This window comes from Ornithorhynchus anatinus, chromosome 15 (assembly GCF_004115215.2).
Source record: "Ornithorhynchus anatinus isolate Pmale09 chromosome 15, mOrnAna1.pri.v4, whole genome shotgun sequence".
In the NCBI taxonomy this organism is placed as follows: domain Eukaryota; kingdom Metazoa; phylum Chordata; class Mammalia; order Monotremata; family Ornithorhynchidae; genus Ornithorhynchus; species Ornithorhynchus anatinus.
The window spans coordinates 3,938,477-3,961,685 of NC_041742.1; the positions used below are offsets into that span (position 1 = coordinate 3,938,477).

Genomic DNA, 23,209 nt, shown 5'->3' on the forward strand with positions numbered 1-23,209 from the left:
TGACCTTGTATCTCCCCCAGCACTTAGTACAGCACCTTTCACATAGTAAGCACTTAGCTAATCCCAGCAGAAAATGACAAAGCTCCAATTAGTGTACTGAGTAGTCCCTTACTGACCTAAAAGGATTAATGCAGCATCAAGGGTTCCCTGACTACCAAGGGAGAGCTCAGACCCTCCTCAGGAGAATTTGGCTCAATACTGAATGAACTCAGAAGCATATGACTAACAATAACTTGCCCAACTTTGCAAAATAAGGACACCAAAAATGCACCAGGCTGCAAAAATATTGTCCGCCCACCCAGAAAAGATGCAGGATTTCACATAAATGAAATGAGCATTCTTCTATAAATCTCTGGCAAAAACGATTACTCCCCACAGGTAAGCAGTTATCTGCAAAGTTGAATTAAGGTGTGACTGTTAGGTTCTTTGAAACATAAAAATTCTAAAAACAGATGTAGGCTTTGGACACGCCACTGTTCTGACCCTGTAACAGCCCTGCTTACGGTCTAGGATAGAGTCTTGGGGTCATGGCTGGAACAGGACAGGACATGTTAGAAACTGGACTAACAGCAAGAGTCTGCCACACTCGAGTCTCAGGGGTAAGTTGAGGTCAGCTGCTGGAGCATTAGGGTCCTGGCTGGACCCAAACTTGTCACCTTAAACTGCTCTCAACCTCCCATGACCGATGGGCACCCAGCTGCTGCTAGGGAAGGGAGTAAAAACCAATGACTAGCCGCTTTGACAGACAATTCTGGGCCCAGAATCCTTGCCACAGGTAATAAATCAGCTCACTTAAATTTAGTGTTCTGCATGAGAACAATGGATTATGCCAATTCATCACTTCAACCTCTCCATTCTGTCTCGATGACAGAGGGCAAATTGAGAAGGATGACGGAGGGCGGATGAAGGATAACTCCGGGAAAGTTTGGAGGGAACATGAAAAAGTGGCTACCGGGACTCTGAAGGAAAGAAAGGAATGAACATTAAAATAATGAGTTCTCCTCTGGAGTGGCCTGCCCCCTTTTGGAAAAAGTACATAGCCCCTTGCTTTATCGAACAGCTGGTATGGGATGGGACATTAGGGGTTTCCTCTACAAGCCCCGGGGACACGACTCTCACTAGATCTAGGACAAGACCCATTTTTGCTCCAGACCATATTTATTCTGTGTAATAAAAGCTGTGTTTATGGGCCTTACTGATGACTATATAGAAACCGATGCCTCGAAGGGGAAGGATCATAAAATTTCTCAAAAATGGACGGGACTCGAAGGTTGAAAACAACATTTCCAGCAAATACCATAATTGGCCCAGAAGAGTCGAAGGAGGAGGGAGGTAACTGTAGTTAGGAAACTACAAGTTAAAATCCCCCCCATATGATCTTTCTGAATCATTCATTATGGCCCCAGGCAGTGGCAGCTCATAAAAAACCTCCAGCACGATAGACACTTCCCAGCTCCTCCCAGCTCCCTAACCCTCTCTGGTGGCTTCTTGTTAACCTCTGGACCAGATTTAACTATCTCAGTACTGCCTGCAAAATTCTCCACCAGCAAGACCCACCATATCTTGTCCTGTTCAGGCCAAGTCTGCACCCTCCATTCCTATCAACTATGCCATCTCTTAATCCCTTGCACAGAGTTCTCCCTCTCCTTCCCCTAAGCCGACTTCCAAGCTGCTCCTTACACATCAAACAACCTCCCCTCTCTCTTTTACATCACAGCTCAAGAATGAAATGTGATATGGGGAAGAATTTTCAAAGGCTTATTCAACTCCCCAAATATCAGTAGTGCACCCACTGGGCACAACGTACTGTACTAAGCACTTGAGAAGTTCAAACCAAGCAAGTGGCTCATTCTCTGCCCACGAGGAACTTACACCCCAACGGACTCCAAGGGGGAAGTCAGACATAAAACTGCTAACAAAAGGAGAGAAGTCTAAACTGCCACATGAAAGGATTAGGTTGAGATCCCAAGGGTTGTTAGAAAATCGACTGGGTCACAAAGGGATGGTATGGAATTTGCCTTCACTTTCTCACTGGCCTAGGGTGGTCAGCCAACCCCAGAGAAAATCTAGGCAGCCCAGCTGATTGTGGGGAAAACTACTTGGTTTGGCTTTTTCCAGAGAGGAGGTGAGGAACAGCAATACCTCTGGCCTATCTCCAATCCCTACCCCTAATGATGACTCATGAGAAGCAAGTAGATCCCCCAGATTTCAACTCAGAAGCTCCAATCAGGGGTCTGGCGACCTACGAAATTGGTCAGTATGCTGGGCAGGGTTAGTCCGAGCCGAACAGGAATGATTTAGGTGTGGAGGAGGGGGGCGGGAATGGACTGGATTTTGTGTTTCAGTTCCTTTCTTCCTTTAATTTCTCTGACTATCCAATAAACTGCAGAAGGTCATGAGTTTGTTTTTTTCAATATTTTTATTTTTATTACCCTATTTATTTTATTAATGAGATGTACATCACCTTGATTCTATTTATTGCTATTGTTTTAATGAGATGTACATCCCCTTGATTCTATTTATTGCTACTGTTTTTGTCTGTCTCCCCCGATTAGACTGTAAGCCCATCAAAGGGCAGGGACTGTCTCTATCTGTTGCCGATTTGTACATTCCAAGTGCTTAATACAGTGCTCTGCACATAGTAAGTGCTCAATAAATACTATTGAATGAATGAACAGAATTTTTCAGAGGCCAACGATCTAGCTGGAGAATTATACAGCCCCGCTGGCCCTCCTACCCCTCCCTCCCGCTTTGCCTTCTCTTTGCTCATCGTCCTGTTCATTAGCACCTCCACTGATGGGTGGCCAGGGAAGGGAAAACAGCTGAATGCAAATCCATCAGGTTTCCTGTTCACAGCAGCTGCCATGAGAGAAGAGTTGGAAATGACTGGCATGGGAGAGGTTTTGATATTATCCTAGCTAGTGCTAGCCCTGTCCTTCCCACTTCTACTGACAATCTACTAGAGTGTAGAGTCTGGTCAACCCCAAAACCTCCAAAATCTGATCTGAGCTGAACTGCAGTTTCGACATTAATGTCCTCAAACAGATGAAATCAATTTGCTTTTCTTTGTTGCCCTTCCCATCATTTCTAGTCTAGCTCTTCGCCCCGAAGACTGCAAAGCGAACATGCCAAAGACTATGATAAAACTGGAGACAGATATACAGATTGGGCAAGTTGGAATACCATGAACACAACAAGGGCTGTTAGAGCTATAGTTAGAGAATGAGGGACATTCTGTTGTTGGCTGCTGAATTCTCAGGGTTGCAGCCTTGTCCAGTGTCTAATGAACATCCCTTCCTCAAGGCAGGCAGGGTACCACTGTAGTGGGGTGAAAGTCGTATACTCTGCCCCTGAATGCCCCCAGTCTGGTCCAGAGCACTCACACAAATTCTTACCTGGCTACAGCCACTAACATGGACCAACTGGATCCCAAATAAAGGTGTAATTTAAGGACAGACAGTCCAGGTCTGTTCAGTTGGGGGTCGGGGCGGGGGGGGTGGTCAGAGGAATAAATTGGCTAGGGCTGTAATTTCCTTACTGTCACTTGGCTCTTCCCTGCACCATGGGATTGGCAGAGTGATAATAATACTACTGTGGAAATGGAAAACTTCTTGAATCCTGGATGGATTCCATGTGGGCAGGGAACATGTCTCAGGCTTCTGTTGGATTTTCCCAGGCACTCTGTACAGTCCGATGCACCCACTACTATTACTATCACTGATGGAAAAGTGATATGCCCAAGAGACAGGGCACTATTCCTATGATAATCATTCGATCAATAAATAGTATTTACTGAGCACTTATTGTGTGCAGAGCAGAGAAGGGTCCAGAATCAAGAATGAAGGCCTTGTAATGCTGCGTGTACCCTTGTTTCATCCTCCCAAATGTTAACACGATGGTTGTTAGGGCAACCAGGTAAAGGGGAATTCCATTCTACAGCTCCTCCTCTAGACTGAAAGCCTGCAGGCAGGGAAGGTGTCTGTGATATTGCTGTGTTGGATTCGCCCAAGCGCTTAGTACAGAGCCTGCACCTGGTAAACACTTAATAAACATGACTGGTCTCCTGCTTTATAAAGTGTCCCAGGCAGCAGCCGATTCCACAGAGATAATTCCAAGATGACACTGGTCTAATAGGGAAGCTAAATGGAGAAGAGTTGTATTTTTTTTTTGGTTTGGTTTGGGGATTTTTTTTCCCCTTATTTTAATTGCTGGTAATGACTGGCTGTTGTAGTCATCTCACTGCCAGGAAGATAAACAGTCAAGTTATTAAACTATATAGTCTCTTTGAATATAGAAAAAGTGCATATTTCTATCGATGTTTTTATTTTAGCACTGACTCTCTGATGCCATTTATAGAGGGAACATTCTCCGAAAATTAACAGAATGATTTGCATTAAATCAGGAGAGAGAATACTACTTTTAAAAATCACCCGTGCCAGCTGGCTAACGAGAGCAAACTATCCAGGAAATGACAATGTTGCAGGTCCTTCCCCTACCCCAACATGGAGCAATGAAGATTGCAGTGACCTTTCCAGGAATTTGAAAACCCCCTTGAATCACTGTTAAATCTTGGTGAGAAAGGAGTGGGGCGTAGAGGTACACTCGGTTCTGCCACGATGCCTGTTTTCACTACGTGCCTTTGCTAGACTGCAACATCGAAATTTGGGAATGGGCTTCAGACAATGCTTGTATGCCTATATACAGAGCACTGCGTGTCACAAGAACAGTCTGTGTACAGAAGGGCACGCATAAGCAAGCCGTCACATGCTCTGAGTTCTACAATGTAAAGCTGCCCATCCCCCACCAGCATTTCCGTGAATTTTCCTGAATGCCTGCTGAGTGAAGATCACGGTATTTACCTCTTGGGAAGGCAGGGGGCAAAAGCAAGACACATTCCCTGCCCGCCGGGGGCTTATAATCTAATGGAGGAGACAGACACAAATTATCTACAAGGAGTGGGAGCAAGAACAAGTATAAGATATGTGGCACTGTAAATACATCAACACGAAGTAACAGGACGTAACAGTAAATAATTGAATGCACGTAAGTGTAGGGGATGGGTATAAATACATAGACCAGAAATGTGCACCCCTTCACTACTAGATTGGTGAAGTTTGGGTGAGAGATAATGGGTTTTCCTTACCTAGAAACCTAGCAGCTGACCTTGCAAGAAGACATTTGGCAAATTAATCGATAAAATCTGTGGTTTCCACATCTCCCTGGAGTCAGCACCAGTTCTGTCATGACTCATGTAGTCCACTGGTGAGGGCTATTTTAAAAAGATTCAGCTGCCACCCTCACTTGCTGGATGGCTAGAGACTTCCTGAACTGGAAAAGGGGTCATTTGTCCCTTGTTATAATTTTGTCTGATTCACCCAAAGGGGCAAGAGAAAACCACAAGGGTCAACAGGAAGAACTGCTGGAGAAACCCTGCTCCCCTAGTGAAAGCTCTGTAAAATAACCCTGCCTTCCCCCACCCCCCCGCACCCCGCTCAACCCCTGCACAACACACACCCACACACATCCTTGCACACCCCAGCCCCAGAGGACTGCGTTCTTAAAATTCAAAGATGTCTAGAAGAGGCTCTGCTCTTGTTCTTTGATGTGGGGGAAGGGGACATTCGGATTCTGGATTTTGACATTTGACATCCCTCCGTATTTCTCCACTCACAGATGCCTGAATCATATCGATCTCTTTTTTTGCTTAGAAACTGTAGGGAAAGAAAGACTGGCTAAAGAGAGGATTCACACTGACTGGGGAAAGGATGGTTCCATTTTCAGATGATTCACCAACTCGGATTAGGCGATTCACCCTCCCAGGGGAGCTAATCTGCAATAATCGGGTCTCCGTGGGCCGTTTCCTCCCCAGTTACTGGAGTCATGCTAGCTGCACTTTCAACCCTCCCACAGGAATCACTTTTCCGGGTATGAAACCCACTCACCCAGGCCTGGCCCAGGATCAGGAAACGGAGGGAGTGGCACAAGGCTCACTGAAGCCACAAGAAAGGTCTCCCTAGTTTTCAGTGGGAAGAAGTAAGAGATATATGATCCTACTAGATCTCCTGCGGAATGTTTCCCACTAAAACTCAAAAGAGACCCATTGGAGCTCAACTCCGGTTAAGTATGCACACAGATACTCTTTTGGGTCTCTGCCTTTTTTTCTTGCCAGGCTTTTGTATACAGCAGGATCTGACTTTTCTCCCCTCATGGATTAACATGACTTTGCATTGGGAGGGAGGGAAGGAGAGGAAGAGGGGAAGGGGGTGGGGAGGGATGAGAAGAGAGCAGAGAAAAAGAGGAAGAGAGGGAAAGAGGAGAGAAAAGGAGGAGGGAGTGAGAGGGGAAAGAGAACGGGGAGAGGGGAGCAAGGGAGGGAGAAAGAGAAGAGAAAAGGTTGAGAAGAAGAAGGGGAGCAGGAAGAGGGAATGATCAACAATGATACGTACTGGAGGCCAGTTTCAATTTCGGTGCCTTGAGCAACGAAAGCCTTAGGCTCTGAAGGTTCAGACAATGGATCGCACTTGGGCAGCCACATCACTGTATCAGAAAGCTCTGCAGGACAGGACTGTAAGGCTGGCAGCAAGCATAGGTGTTTTGTTTTGAATGATAATGCTTTCTTATTCCCAAGATTAAGTTTAGTGACATAAAGAGCCAGAACAGAAGCAGTTTTACCTGGTTATCTGAGCAAAGGTCTGGACCTTGGAAATGCTGAATTGTGATTTCAGCTTCACTGCTGCCTGGTTTGCTGGAAGTCCTGCCATCACTTACTTTAAATTGCTGTGCCCTACTTTTCTTCTCTATATAGTAACTGCAATTTAGTGATACCTTAATAACAGGGGAAGAAAGAATAGATCAGGGAGGTGAGGGTGCTTTGAGATCCAAAGTGAAATTTAGTTTTTCAGTATTATTGTCACTGTTATCTTTATGTCATTCTTGTGAACAACCTTTAAAGTCACCTTGGATTAGCAGTCACACAGCAGAAAACCTAAGAAACCCCATGGCGTGGCTATTTTCGTCAAGTTGGTCAGCCAGCAATATGCATGGAATGTTCACAGTTCGCAGAGGGGGTATGGAAGGAAATACAGAAACACTGTCCCTGGCCTCAGGAAGATTACAAAAGAACACAAAACCTACACTGAGATAGAAGCTGCGTGGCCTAGTGGATAGAGCATGGACCTGGGAGTCAGAAGGTCAGGGCTTCTAATTCTGGATCTGCCACTCATCTGCTGTGTGACCTTGGGGAATTCACTTGGCTTCCCTGTCCCTCAGTCACCTCATCTGTAAAATGGGTATTGAGGCTGAGCCCCACATGCAACAGGGACTGTGTCCAACAAGATTAGCTTTTATCCACCCCAGCACTTAGTACAGTGCCTGGCACATAGTAAGCACTTAACAGATACCATCATTAACAGTGGCTGGAGGCATCTTGGCCTAATCCAGGAAGACTTCCCGGATGGGGTGGACTTTAATTATACTTTGAAGGTGAGAAGGATATGGTTTAGCAGACAGGAAAGGGGAAAGGGTCAACCCACCTGCACCAGTCTCGAGTTTCCTCCCCAGTATTTGCCATGTTTACCTTAAAAAGCAGAATTTCCCCTTATAGAGGTGCTCTGACCTCTTTAGCATCATCCCTGGAGCCCCCTTCTCATCTGCCCATTACTATTTGCATTCACGGAGCTGATGGAAATGTCCACCTTCAGAAGTCTTTGATCCAGGGACTTGAATCATTCCATCTGAAACATTAGACCACAGTCAATTTGCCCTCTCAAGAGGCCTGCCCAGACTGAGCTCCCCCTTTTTCCCTCTGCTCCCTCTACCCCTGCCTTCACCTGTCCGCAGCTAATCCCTCTTCTCCCCCTTTCCCTCTCCTCCTCCCCCTCTCCCATCCCAACCCCTCAACACTGTACTTGTCTGCTCGACTGTATATATCTTCATCACCCTATTTATTTTGTTTAATGAGATGTACATCACCCTGATTCTATTTATTTGCCATTGTTTTTAAGAGATGCTCTTCCCCTTGACTCTATTTATTGCCATTGTTCTTGTCTGCCTGTCTCCCCCGATTAGACTGTAAGCCCATCAAATGGCAGGGACTGTCTCTTTCTGTTGCCGATTTGTACATTCCAAGCGCTTAGTACAGTGCTCTGCACATAGTAAGCTCTCAATAAATATTATTGAATGAATGAATGAGGCTTACAAAACCATTGTTCCTGCATTCGAGTGTCTCCTTCATGACTCTTCAGGAGGGGTGAGGTGGCTGATAACAATAATAATAATAATCATGGTATTTGTTAAGAGCTTACTATGTGCCAGGCACTGTATTAAGCACTGGGGTGGATCTAAGCAAATGGGATTGGACACAGTCCCTGTCCCACGTGGGGTTCACAGTCTCCATCTTCATTTGCCAGATGAAGTAACTGAGGCCCAGAGAAGTGAAGTGACATTCCCGAGGTCACACAGCAAACAAGCGGTGGAGCCGGAATTCGAACCCATGACCATTTGACTCCCATGCCTGTGCTCTATCCAGTATGCCATGCTGCTTCTCAATTGGACACCAAGACTGGGTTGGTAGTGGACATCCGTGTTGACTGTGGACTCTGCCTCAACTGCAGATTTACCTGCCCTGGTTGGGAAGGACAGGAACCTGGGTTGTGTTCCTTTGGTCCTTCAGGTACTTTAGGCTGTTTCACCTACCTCGAATGAATCCATATTGATGGCCCACTCCGACCATCAGGTCAAATGGATTTCTTTGATAACAACAATTCTGGTATTTATCAAGCAGATTCTGGGGGCCAAGCACTGCACTCATATAAGATACCAGACCATTGGATCGGGCAGAGAAACTGCTCTATACAGGGCTCACAACCTAAGAGAGTAGGTATCTTATCCCTGTTGTACAGATGAGAAAACTGAGTCCCAGAGTGCTTAAGTGCCTTGCCCAAGGTCACAGAGCAGGCCAGTGGCAGAGATCTTCTGATACCCAGTTCTGGACTCTCCACTACCCTGTCATATGACTCCAGACCCGCAGAACCCATAAAAGTAGGTGTTAAATGGAGAGAGTGGCCAGCTTCGGGTTGTGAACCAAACACCTAGTTTATCTGGGACACCATTTATGGTCTTCCTCTAAGTGGAGGGTGCCATGATCTCATACCAACGGCTGAGGAGCCCAGGTGCCATTCCTGAGAATGCCAGGAAAGCTCTGGATCCCCCGCTCATCAGGAGCAGAGTACATAACGGAAAGATGCGGCCTGGCCTCGGAGAAAGAGCACGGGACTGGGAGTGGGGAGATCTGAGTTCTTCTAGTTCCAGTTTTGCCACTGGCTTGCGAGGTGACCTCGGGCAAGTCTCTGTGCCTCGTTTTCCTCCTCTGTAAAATGGGGCTGTGTATCAGCTCTACCTCTCTCTCAGGTGATGTCTCCAAGGGATCAAGAGGGACTGTCCACTAATTCTGTTGTACTTTACTCTCCCAAGTGCTTAGTGCGCTCTGTGCAAATTAAGAACTCAATAAATGCCACGGATCGATTGATGGAATGTGCCCTGTCTGACCATCTGGAACCTACCCCAGGGCTTACCAAACTGGAAGCACTGAATCAATGCCTTAATTGTCAATAATTAAAGCCGGGGCAAAGCATGGGGCGCTAGTGCGTGCCACAACGAAAGCAAGAGAGGACCTGGCTCCCTCAGATATCTGGCTGCCCCGGGGGGCAGGCTGAGTGAGCCGCGTCATGGAGAACCGAGATCGGGGAAAGTACTCGGCACATCAGGCTATTGCAGCCAAGACCTGGCAAGAAACAGTGACTAAACAGGAAGCTGACTGTTGAGCGGCGAATAATTGCACTGACGTCCAGGGCATGAGTTAGAGCACGCTAAGGCGCTCAAGGCAGAGTTAGCTCTTGCTGAATGGGGAAGAGACTCTGAACTGGTCACTCCCCGGGGATGGTCCTGACCCTCAGCCCACAGTGCTCCTGCCCAGAGCCGGTGGCTTTCTCTAGAAAAGACTTCATTCTACATAGTCATGAAGACCGAAAATCACAAGAGCTGAGAGATCCCCACTGAGTCCATTTTAAACCGACAGCTCCAATCTCTTCCCCATCCCAACACTTCAGAATTCTTTTCAGTCTAAGGGGTGACGGGAGCTCTGCTCTGAGCACTCAAACAGCTCGCCCCACTCCTATCTTTCCTCCCTGATTTCCTACTACAACGCAGCTCGCTCACTTCACTCCTCTAATGCCTACCTACCCACTGTAGCTTGATCTCATCTACCTCACAGCTGATCCCACACCCACATCTTGCCTCCGGCCTGGAACTCCCTCCCACTTCGTGTCTGACAGATGAGCACTCTCCTCACCTTCAAAGCCTTTTTACATATCCTCCAAGGGGCCTTCCAGGTCTTTACCCAGATTTCCTCTTCTCCCACTGCTTTCCATGTTGCCCTTGCACTTGGACTTGTGCCCTTTATTCACCCCACAGCATTTATGTACATATCTGTAATTTATTCATATCAATGTCTGCCTCCCCCTCTAGTCTGTAATATCATTGTGGGCACAGAACCTAACTACCAATTTGGTTATGCTGCACTCTTCAAGAGCTTAGAACAGGGTTCTATACCCAGTAACTGCTCAATAAATACGATTGATTGGTATAAAGAAATACATTTGTTGCTGTGGAAGTGTCACTCCAAGTGGATCACAATATAAATGAAACTGAAATGGGGACTGGGCACTTTCCCTCCGGTTCCAAGATTTTGGTTCTAATGGATTTCCAAAGGCTGTCCAGGTCATGAGCTGGCGAAAGAACGCCATTCCTGACCTAGAGTCTAGAATGAAAAGGGACTCGTATCTGGATATCATTTTCTCCCCGCTTGCTCAGCACATCTGAGGCGGGCGCCAATCCACTGAGAACATACAAGAGAATCTGCCTTTGGAAAAAACCAAATAGGAATCACAGCAGATTGTTCCACATGCAGAAAGACATAAGATATGGGGCCATACCTTTAGAAATAAAGGATCTCACTGTCCAAACTGAGAAACGGTGGAGAGCAATTTCCTGATTTGCAGGACATTATCTTAGGCACAGGACTTTAATCCCTATTCAGTCCAACATGGAGAATGAGCCAAAAACATCAATTTGGGGTGCATAAAGACATGGACTGGAATTATGTTAAATTAATACAGGTTTTAGTTAAGATCTTCAGTTGGATAAATTGAAATAGATACCACTGACAAAACTGGTGTACTGTCAATAGTTCAATAATTGAGCCGGTAGCTAGAGGACGCCAGGAGAAAGGTTTCCAAGCTGATTCATGTTTGAGACATAGAGACGTCAGATGTGCTGCGGTGAGTGAGCTTTGCATTTTTGAACACCGTGTTCTCGAATGACTCTAAGACAACTTTGTGGTAAGGTACAAATCTACCCTCATGTGCTGGACCTCAAAAACCAAACTGTTTAGCAAGATTACAATGTAATCAAACCGAATGCTCAGAAGATCTATTTTAAGTATTGCCTTTATTCTGAATATTCTACCCTGTGTCAAAGGCTTAAATATTTTCAGCCCACTCAAGATGTGTAGATTTAAGGTAAAGGACGGCAAATTAACCAGAATATCAATAAGCACCTTCAGAACTCACCAAACACCAGTAAATCAGGAACCACTATGGTCCCACAGCTTTAAAGCACTCACTCACCTTGCCCGCTCCTACCTCACCTCGCTACTCTCCTACTGCAACCCAGCCTGTTCACTTTGCTCCTCTAAATGCTAACCTCAATGTACCTCTACTTCATCTGTCTCGAAGCGGACAGCTAGCCCACGACCTGCCTCTGGCCTGGAATGCCTTTCCTCCTCATATATGACAAACAGTTACCCTCCCCACCTTCAAAGCCGTACTGAAGGCACATCTCCTCCAAGAGGCCTTCCCTGGCTAGGCCCTCCTTTCCTCTTCTCTTACTCTCTTCTGCAGCAACCTGACTTTCTCCCTTTTTTCATCTCCCCCTTCCAGCTCCACAGCACTTAGGTACATATCTATAATTTTATTTATATTAATGTCTGTCTCCCCCCTAGACTGTAAGCTCACTGTGGGCAGGAAATGTGTCTGTTATAACGTTATACTATACTCCCTTAAGCGCTTAGTACAGGGCTCTGCGCACAATAAGTGCTCAATATATACGATCAACTGACCGATCATAATTATCCTTTTCCAATAATGGAGCCGAATACTGGAAGGAGGTGTACGGAAGAGCAGCTTTGACAGGGAAGGTAAAAGAGAGAGTCTAATTGAATGTTCAGGAGCAAGACAAGACAGGAAGCCTAGAAATAACACAGATAGAGAAACGTTGACCATTTTAGTGTGTATTAAAGGAAGGACCAGTCATGTGATTAAGGCTAGGAACAGGGCCAACTTCCTTCACACATTTCAAATTTGTAGATCGGGTAAAGGCAGAAGGTGGAAAGACCTGATTATCTATGATAATCAAATAATTCTTTGTTACTTAAACCTCTAAAAAAGAAAAAGAGCAGGTTGACTACTGAATTCTTTAGTTTTGTTATTTTCCAGCCAGAAAGAAAGCTCCCAGTACTGTGTACAATGTTTGGTACATAGTAAGTGCTTAAAAACACCGCATTATTATTACTATTATTGTTATTTTTCCATGAAGAGAGAGAGGTATGCTTGCCCTAGGTTATTTTGTAAAAAAATGTATACATTTACAGTCTGGATATAGCTGCCCTTTGGGGTTTCTAGATGACACTGTAGATGCTCTAATGCAGATCAGAAAAAATCCTGGTGACATAAGGAGAAGAGGGCGTTGTCAAACAGTTCCTACTGAACGCACGGTGTATCTGAATATAGCCAAACATTAAATACCAGAAGAAATCCTGTAATGCTGTGGGACGATTCAAACTGAGGAGCTGATCTTTAAGGCCTTCTGCCAGGTGGGCCAAAAGGGCAAAGCGAAGAATGGATTGGTATCTTGCTGTGGCAGGGCTCCCAGAAGCTCCTTGTAGAAGGGGAACATGTCTCCTGCTTCTGTTGTACTTTGCCCAAGCTCTTAGAGAACAGTGTGTTCCAGCCAGTAGGCACTCAATAAATAGCACTAATATCATTAGGACTGCCTCCAAACTGAACCTTCTTCCAATTGCCAGTGTCCCTAAAACTGGAGTGTATAACACAAAGGTGGCAAATTTCACTGAATTCAAGGCAGACTTTCTTTCTGGGCCCCTGTGATCCAGAATGGGTGTTTAAATGTCATGTTACATTTCCACAGTTTACTGCCTTAACTCCAAAATGAACCCTTTCTGAAGAAGAGACAGTTGCCTTTAATAATTTCCTTAAGGTTACTTTGGAAGATTCAAATTGCTTCATTACAGTGGTCAGAATCTCCTCTCAGGGTCGCACCCAGAGAGTTTCCAATACTCTACCCGTCTCGACTACGGGAGGGAGAGTCAAGCAGATAGGCCTAGCCATTCCATTCCTAGCTTGGCCAGAGACTAGAGAGGGGAAGGCAATCTGCTACAAGTTAAAACTCATCTTTTCTGGGCAGGAGCAGCACGGGAGAGAGTCGAAGGCGGACACTCAAGTTGACTGCGTGGAAGGAGGTAGTGGTAAACCACTTCCATATTTTTATCAAGAAAACTCTTAGGATCCACTACCAGAACGGTTGCAGATGGAGGTGGGGCATTCTGGGAGAGACGCTGGGAGAGATGTTCGCTCAATTGTATATATTTTCATTACCCTATTTTATTTTGTTAATGAGATTACATCCCCTTGATTCTATTTATTGCTATTGTTTTTATCTGTCTCCCCCGATTAGACTGTAAGCCCGTCAACTTACAGGAACTGTCTCTATCTGTTGCCGATTTGTACATTCCAAGCGCTTAGTACAGTGCTCTGCACATAGTAAGCGCTCAATAAATACATGGCGTCGCTATGGGTCAGAGACAATTCGACAGCATAACACAAGACAAGTGGTCAGAATAATGAACTGTGTGCTAATGGAAACCGATGAAACCATTCGGCTCCTAGACAATGACTGAGGATCATCTGTCCAATGTGTAATTAAGTGTGATAGCAATCCGTGGTATTTACTGAGTGCTCACTGTGCACAGAGCACTGTACTAAATGCTTGGGGAAGGACAAAGCAACATCCAGCAATCACAACTCCCGCCCTCCAGAAGCTTAGAATCTACAGGGGGAGAAAAAACTTAAAACAGGTTAAGAATAATGGAAAGGATTGATTAAAAGGATAGAGAGATTAGATAGAGTGATCAAGAGCAAGTCATTCAAAGGCTTTTCTTAACCCCAAAAGCTTACCATTCATTACTCTGGAAACCTATGCACCCAGCTTGGACCCCGGAGGGTAATTCTGTCCCTGGACCAGCCATGACAGGCTCGGACCAAATGCATCCAACTCTCTGGCTCCCGTCTCCTACAAAATAAGGCAAGTAGATCCCCTCTTTCTCATCAACATTGTGTGAGGCCCAGCAGAGTAAAACGGAGTTAGCCAATTCTAGTTGGAAGGACATAGGACATAGAGTGTAGGAGTTGGAAGGATGTGGGTTCTTGCCCCGGCTCTGCCACTGGCCTGTTGTGTGTGACTTTGGACAGGTCACTTAATCCCTCTGAGCTCAGTTTATTCATCCATAAAAAAATGGGGGTGATGTCTGCCTTTCCCCACCTTCCATAGATATTGTGAGATATTAGACATGATTAGATATTAGATATTATGACAAAAATGAGACAGCGTGAAAGTGCTTTGGAAAATAAAAGCACAAAAACAAAAGTACAAAGGTACAATCAATCCATCAGTTGTATTTATTAAGCACTTACTGTGTACATAGCACTATACTTCAGGGGCTTAGAAGAGTAAAATCCAACACACCTGGTAGACAAAAACATTCTTTACCCACAACAAGTTTACAGTCTAGAGGGGGAGATGGACATTAATCTAAAGAAGTCACAGATATGTACAGAATTGCTGTGGGACTGAGGTACTATTGAAAAAGGAGTGTCTGAGACTACAGGAATGTCACAGGAACTTGGTTTACACTACACCATTTCTGAGAAACTTTAGGACCCTCCAAAGGAAATCACTTAAAACTTTCATGATAAAACTCATGCAAAGAACTTGGACTCCTTCCAGATGTCCACAGAGAGTACAGCAGGAACTAAAAAACTACGAGTTTGTGTAAGAAAAAGGGCCTAAAGGGAATTTCCTGAACCTCTGCTCTGTGTCCAACCAGAGTGGCATTGTAGGCTGCATTTTCCTCTGCTCCTTCTTTAATGCAACAGTCTGGGATGTGCAAGCTTCTGAGCACTCTACAGAGGACCGCCTATTTCTCCATTAGTTTACTTCTTATGAGGTCTGAAATCCCACCTCCTCCAGGAAGCATTCCCTGATTAAATTCCACCACCCAAACATGTCATCCCAACATCCACCTTAGCACTTATTTTACAAAGAGTGCTACATACCTTACTTATTTGGTCATCTGTTTATTCATCAGTCCATATTCTTGCTATTGATAGTTTTATCTTCATTTGCCTTTCTCCTCGCTCTAACTGTGAATACTTTGGGTCAGCCTGTTTTCCCCCATTGGAAAGAAAATTCCTCGAAGGCAGGAGTGATAACTTTTCTCTATGTTGTACCAACCCAGGTCCTTAGTACAGTGCTCTGCACACAAAAAGCACTGATCAGTCCCTCTTCTCTACCTTTTTTCCTGACCCTTCTCTGTGTGACAATAATAACTATGGCATTTGTTAACTGCTTACTCTGTGCCAAGTTCAAGCGCTGGGGTAGATGGGCTTAACACTCTAAATGGGAGGGAGTACAACCATTTAAACCTCATTTTACAGATGAGGAAACTGAGGCGCAGAAAAGTTTGGTGCCTTGCCCAACGTCACCCAGCAGGCAAGAGATGGAATGCCCTCCCTCCTCACATCCACCAAACTAGCTGTCTCCCCCACCTTCAAAGCCCTACTGAGAGCTCATCTCCTCCAGGAGGCCTTCCCAGACTGAGGCCCTCCTTTTCCTCTGCTCCTCCTCCCCTCCCCATCACCCCATTCTCTCCCCTGCTCTACCCCCTTCCCCGCCCCACAGCACCTGTGTATATTTGTACATATTTATTATTCTATTTCTTTATCTATTTCTATCTCTAGAATTCTATTTCTCTATTTTGATGCTATTGATGCCTGTCTACTTGTTTTGTTTTGTTGTCTGTCTCCCCCCTTCTAGACTGTGAGCCCGTTGTTGGGTAGGGGTTTCCCTATCTGTTGCCGAACTGTACCTTCGAAGCACTTAATACAGTGCTCTGCACACAGTAAGCACTCAATAAATACGATTGAAAGAACGAATGAAGTGATGGAAATGGGATTGGAACCCAGGTACCCTGACTACCAGTCCTGTGCTCTTTCCCCTAGGCCATGTTGCTCTCCACTGTGACAAGGTGTTACACGTATTGGCAGAAACACTCTTGGTTAGTAAATCCCACTACCCATTCTAAAATATTGAGATATATTCTAAGATATATCCAGGGAGCCAGAATTCAGGTCATAAGAATAACAGTTTTAGTCACTCACTCTTGGGTGCCAGGCTCTCAGATGTCCCAAAGGGAGGTAACAACAGGGACCAAACACCTTTCTGAAGATTGCAGAATCAATCCATCAGCGTACTGGGTGCCCACAGTGTCTAGAACACTCTACTAACAATAAAAATGAAAGAAAAACGCATATTACCCATAATGAGTTTGCAATCTACTTCACTATCCCCTTTGACTGGCTGAAAAAGGATCCTTACTCATTATGCATCATATGGTCTAAAAGTCAAACCCAAATCCAGATGATATTTCCATTAAATAAGATCCACTGTTGGGTGGTTCTTGGAATCAATCTGCTGTGCAACCTTCTGAACAAGTTGATAAACACAGACGAGCTGACTCACTGCATTCTAGCAAGAGGAATCCATGAGAAATCAATCGACTGCCCAACATGGGAAATGGGCTGGGGGTTAACAGTCAGATGATTAAAACATCTCTTTACTAATAAGCACTTTTTTCCCCTTCAATTTGAAAACAGCAGAAAACAGACTTCCTCTAAATTGAAAGCTCATTGTGGGATGGGAATGTGCCTGCTAACACGGTTGTACTGTACTCTCCCAAGTGCTTAATTCACTGCTCTGAACATACTATGTGCTCAGTAAATATCATGGATCAATTGATTGATAGGAGTCTTTTCATGAATGCACAGCATCTCGATAACACTTCCATTCTTGCTCTGCACTAGACTGTAAGCTCCCTGAGGGCCGGGATTCTGTCTATCGGATCGAATTCTCCCAAGGGCTTCATACTGCAAGCTCAATAAATAATAATAATAATAATGTTTATTTGTTAAACGCTTACTATGTGCAGACCACTGTTCTAAGCGCTGGGGTAGATACAGGGTAATCAGCTTGTCCCACGTGAGGCTCACACTTAATCCCCATTTTACAGATGAGGTAACTGAGGCCCAGAGAAGTTAAGTGACTTGCCCACAGTCACACAGCTGACAAGTGGCAGAGCTGGGAATCGAACCCACGACCTCTGACTCCGAAGCCCAGGCTCTTTCCACTGAGCCACGCTGCTTCCCCATGGATTGATTAATTAATCGCTCAAAATGCTCTAAACCCGATCCACTTCACCCTCATCTTGTCTCTGTGGAGCAAGTGGTGAGGGAGATGGCGAGGCACAGAGAGGAAGTCTTGTCCAAGGTCACACAACGGCCAAGCCGAGAGTTGGTCTACAATGACTTTCTCTCGGCCTGGGACACACACCGCAAGCTATCATTGGCCCTTTTCCGGCATTATATCATCATGCAGTAGCTTGAGTAGGTTTGGAACACTAACACCTTTGCTGTCCAGCACTTTGTTCTGCAACTCCAAGTCCTTTGGCAGTAAGCTAGATGACATAGTGTTTCTCAGCAGGCCAAGTCTTCTCCTGGACATGGGGACTGTTTTAAAGCTGAGTAAGGACACCCGTGAAAGAGTGAAGGAAGGAAAATTTCTCCAGGGCCTTGTGGAGAACACCTCTATTGTTCTCTCTTCAGAAGTATTAGTTGCAGTAACGGTATTTATCGGTGTACTTACTACTTACTGAATTCCTGTACTAAGCGTTTGGGAAGTTTGGTAGAAGAGCAAGACATGCTCCCTCCCTGCAAGGAGCTCACACTCTAATGAACACAGATGTAAAAACGTTCACAAGTAGTTAAAGAGAGAAAAGAGCCCCGAACTGAATCCGGAAGGTTCTAGTTTCAACCCAGGAAAATGTATTTTTCATTCCCAGTGAGTCCTAACAGTTTCCTGAGATGAGGTCCCTTTAGTGTTTCTTCTCCCTCGTTCAGCCTAGATGAGCACAGTATTATTATTATTATGTCTGCAGGACACAAGGAGCTGAGATTTACATACTTACGTACAGCCAGCTCTTGTAAAACACGGTGGTTGCATTCTTACCAAACCCTGCGCTAAAGAAAACAGGCACTGTATCCTTCCCGCATTCCACTGCCATTCACCTGCTCGCCTGTTTCTTCCAAAGGGGTCCATGTTGTATCCAAATGGGCCCAAATTATCAGGAGAACTTTTCCTAATTCCCTATCAACATTCTATCCAAGGTGTAGAGTGAAAACACGCACTTGAGCAGAACTGAGTGTACCTTTATGAGGAGAGAGCATATCAGAGGAACAAGAAGTGCCAACTGTGTGGGAACGAGACATCAGCTTCTGATCTAGAAAATCAAGCATTAATTTCCACCCACCTCCCTCCGCCCCCATGCCCCTCAAACTCCTTCAGAAATGAGACCCTAGGTACCAGGGTAAGTCTTCATCTGCATCAGTGTGACACATTAAGAAGTCGTGACTCTGGGGTGCCTGGGTTCACCACTCTGTAGCACCTCAGAGTTCCTTTTATTGCAAATTGGGTCAGAGAGAGAGAGACCCACTAGTCATTAATCAATGAAATCTAGTCCCTTCCACGGAAGGCCCGCAATTGCTTCTGTCTAAAATTATGGCCACCGTCATTCAGGCTGAACTTGGGGCAGAACTTCTCTGAATGGCAAATGCCAAGGAAAAGGGGAGAGGGGGAAATTACCAAGGAATAGCCATTCTGGCCAGTTTTGGATCTCCAGTTACGTTTTTCAGCGACAACAGCGATGAGGATAACAGTACTCGTTAGGCGCTTACTATTCGCCAAGCATTTTACTAAGTGCTGATGTAAGTACAAGATAATCGATCCTTCCACTACGCCCTCGGCCCCAGAATTTCCTCAGCTAGAACTCAACACCTGGGTGCATTCCCACACCCTGCTACTCCTCTTTTTACTCAGAAAGATAAAGCACCCTTCCTCAAGAGTGCCCCCAAACCACTGGTCAGTGACAAAAACCACAAGGATTCTTGAGGATGGCAGACCCTCCTGGCATTGTGTTTGCTGGAGTTGGCCAGGGGAAAGAGCCAGGCAAAAATCTATCTGAATGGAAAACAAACTGTCTGAGTATTCTACTTCCCCTGAGTGCAATTTGAAAAGAAATCAAATAAAGATTAATTTATCGTCTGATGGAAGTTGAACTGTAGCTAGGTGAAGATACTGAAGTCTGGGAGATATCTGCATGGAAACACAAGGCATTTGAAATGGGAGATCAATACCAACGCAATAAAGGAATCACTGTGTTAACAACTTGCTCTTTAAGCAGACACAATTAACTACCTTTCATTTCATAGTTAAGCAAAATTTAGAAATGCATATTTCTTTCTCTCTAAATCCTCCTCTGGACATGCTCTTCCCTGCCTCCCTTAGGGACTCTGAAATCCTAGGGCCCCAACTCTCCATGACCAGTTGAGGGGAGGCAAAAATCTGACCATGCAAAGGATGTGAAGGGTAGGACTCATCCTGTAAGAAAGACTTCCTGCATAGGTCTCTACAATTAGATCTCACTGGATGAGAGACTAAAAATCTTGCAAAGTGAGAATAATTTAAACTGGGAATGTTTCAGGTAAAGCTTGCTTTTACCCTGGACGGGTGGAAGAGAACTCAGACACAGAGTAGCTCAGAAATCTGGCCAATATTTGGGGCTTCAAAAGGCCACTAGTTCCTGAAAACAGAAACCGGGTCTAATAGCAAGTGTTTGGAAATCAAGTTCCAGCTCTCCTAACATCTGATACTGTAGCCCAGACAAGTAAGAATTCCCCCCTACTAGAAGTTAAACCCCTTGAGGGCAGGGATCTTGTCACTAACTGTAAAGTATGCTCCCAAATGTTTCAAATGTTTAGTACAGGGCTCTGAACACGGAAGTGCTCCAGATGAATGACTGTTAAGTCATTTTCTGTTTTCAATTCCACCCCACTGTAGGCTGGAGATGACTTCCCTGACTAAGCCCTCATTTCCTCTTTTCCCACTCCCTTCTGCATTGCCCTGACTTGCTTCCTTTATTCATCATCCCCACCAACCCCACAGCACTTATGTATGGATCAATAATTTATTTATTGATATTAATGTCTGCCCCACCTCCCCGAACTAAGCTCACTGTGGACAAGCAATGTGTTTGGTGTATTATGTTGTACTCTCCCAAGCCCTTAGTACAGTGCTCAGCACACAATAAGTGCTCAATAAATATGATTGATTGATCTTTCATTCATTCACTCGATCATATTTATTGAGCACTTACTGTGTGCAGAGCACTGTACTAAGCACTTGGAAAGTGCAATTTGGCATCAGAGACGATACCTACCCAATAACGGGCTCACAGTCTAGAAGGGGGGAGACAGACAACAAAACAAAACAAGTAGACAGGCATCAAGAGCATCAATATAAATAAATAGAATTATAGATATATACAAATCATTAATAAAATAAATAGAATAATAAAAATGTAACTATATATACAAGTGCTGTGGGGTGGGGAGGGGGGTAGAGCAGAGGGAGTAGGGGCAGTAGGGAGGGGAGGAGGAGCAGAGGAAAAGGAGGGCTCAGTCTGGGAAGGCCTCCTGGAGGAAGTGAGCTTTTAGTAGGGCTTTGAAGGAGGGAAGTGAGCTAGTTTGGCAGATGTGAGAAGGGAAGGCATTCCAGTCCAAAGGTAGGACATGGGCCAGGGGTCGACGGCGGGAGAGGCAAAAATGAGGCACAGTGAGGAGGTTAGCGTGAATTAGTGAAATGAATTTCACATCAGTTTGAAACCATGTGTCCTTCTAGAAAAGGACAGAAAAAGACTCTCTCCAGGCACATGGCCTCTTTCTCTGCCAGGTCGGTGACAAATGGGTAAAGATGAGAAAAGGGATGTGAGGCTTAGGACTCAAGCTGGGTCTCGGGTTTGTCGATCTGTGACCTTATGGCTACGGCCTAAAAATTAAATATTCCCACCCTGGAAGCGTGGAAATTTCAGAGAAGAAATGATGAGGTAAGCATGCACATTGACCGGAGAATCCCATGCCCACTGGCCCAGTGACACCTTCCTGAGGCATTTTGTGGGAAATCAGTCCAGTCACTGGTATTTATCAAGCACCTACTAAATGCCAAGCCCTGCCCTGATGTCTTGGGACAGCACGGCAGATGTAAGACATACATTCCCTACCCTCAAGAACTTAACACCCTAATGGAAGTGGATATCACACTTCATTTTGTTCCTCTCTCTGGCAATGACTTTACTATTGTGGGGAATCAATCCATCAGAAGCATTTATTGAGTGCAAAGCACAGTACACAATACTTGGCGAGTACAAGAGAACTGACAGACGTGATCCTTAGCCACCAGGAACTAACAATCCAACCGGGAACTGCAAACTGTAAATACATATTTATTTTCCAATAGGGCTTTATTTCAGAGGGCAGGAGTGTGGAGAGGTTGGATTAGAAAGACCTGTACCAGGCCTGAGACTTTCTGCTCCTTCGTCTGTCCAGCTATCTCTTCTTCCCTACATCTGCTCAGAGCGGCTTTAAGTCAAATGAAAATAACTTGCAACAACACACTCGCTGGAGATTAAGCACCACGCAGGAAGACAATTCATCAGAAACATTTAAGGTCGACGAAAATAGCCGCAGTAGAAAAAGAGAAGGTCAGCCATGTAAATAGGGAGGACTGCTCCTATAAAAAGAACCTGGTTAGAAAAGGGACAGTTATTTTAAGGGAGAGGGTTCCTGTTACACAAAATAGGCAAAGGAAGCTCATCTCGAAATAAACTGCATTGGTTCCTCTCTGGCTTGAAAACAGAACAGTATCCACAATGGGATAAAGTTGGGACCAGGACAAAACACTGGAAGAGATTTGAGCTGGATTCTATGTTGAGGCACAATGGGGCAATTAAGTCATAGTGAGCTGGCTTCAGAAAAACTGTTTTATGAATGGATACCTTGATAAAAACAAAGCCACCTGTTAAGCTGTTATTTTAGTCTATCTATTTTTAATGTCAGGCTTTACATTAATATTTACTCCCAAGCAAGACATACAGCCCCATAGCAACATAAACAGGAGGGATGGTTTTTTTCAGCAAGTGAGATTTAAAATAGAAACCTATAGCCCATGTGGTCCTGAAAATAAACTATTAGAAGGTTACTATGACATAACATTTCCACTCTACAGGCTCACATCCTATGGGGATACCCTTGGAATTTCCCACAAGGAGCTTTGTTTAAGTAGGAAGAAGTGCCTCCAAAATCCCCAGCTAGACTCTGTCAAAGCCTTTGTTAAATTAGTGCTGTTAAAGCCTATATATAATTCCCATTTTCTCCTGTTGTGGTTCATTGTGTCTGTCTCCTGTTTTGAGGTTCTGGCAGAAAAGGTAGTCATCAAAATTCAATTAACTGATACTAGAAATTAAAAGGTTTCCAACGAGGCCATATGTAACCTCCTTGTGGGCAAGGATTGAATATGACTATTCTTTCGAACTGTTCTCTCCCAAGTGCTCAGTACAGTGTGCTACACATGTTAAGCACTCAATGTATTCCATTGGTCGATTGACATCTAAGTGCATTTAACCAGCACAGGAAATTAGAGAGAGGCTTGAGTATGAATACACACTATTTATTTTGGAGGATGCTCGACTAAAAGAAAGAAAAAATATATCTCAGCTACAGCTTATAAATAGGTAACCACCAGATTGCATTTCAACAGTGAAGTGGAAATAGCAAGACACCAGTAGTTCCACCCGATTTCTGCTAGAGACCAACCAAAGAAGACACCAGCACTTCTCTCCCACATGCTGCCGTCT

General features: G+C 44.8%; 1 protein-coding gene across 3 annotated transcripts in view; it reads right to left on the bottom strand.

Annotated features, from left to right (window-relative positions):
• PITPNC1 (phosphatidylinositol transfer protein cytoplasmic 1) overlaps positions 1 to 23,209 on the bottom strand; it is a 160,033-nt gene that overhangs the window by 115,047 nt on the left and 21,777 nt on the right. The gene's annotated exons all lie outside the window — the stretch shown is intronic.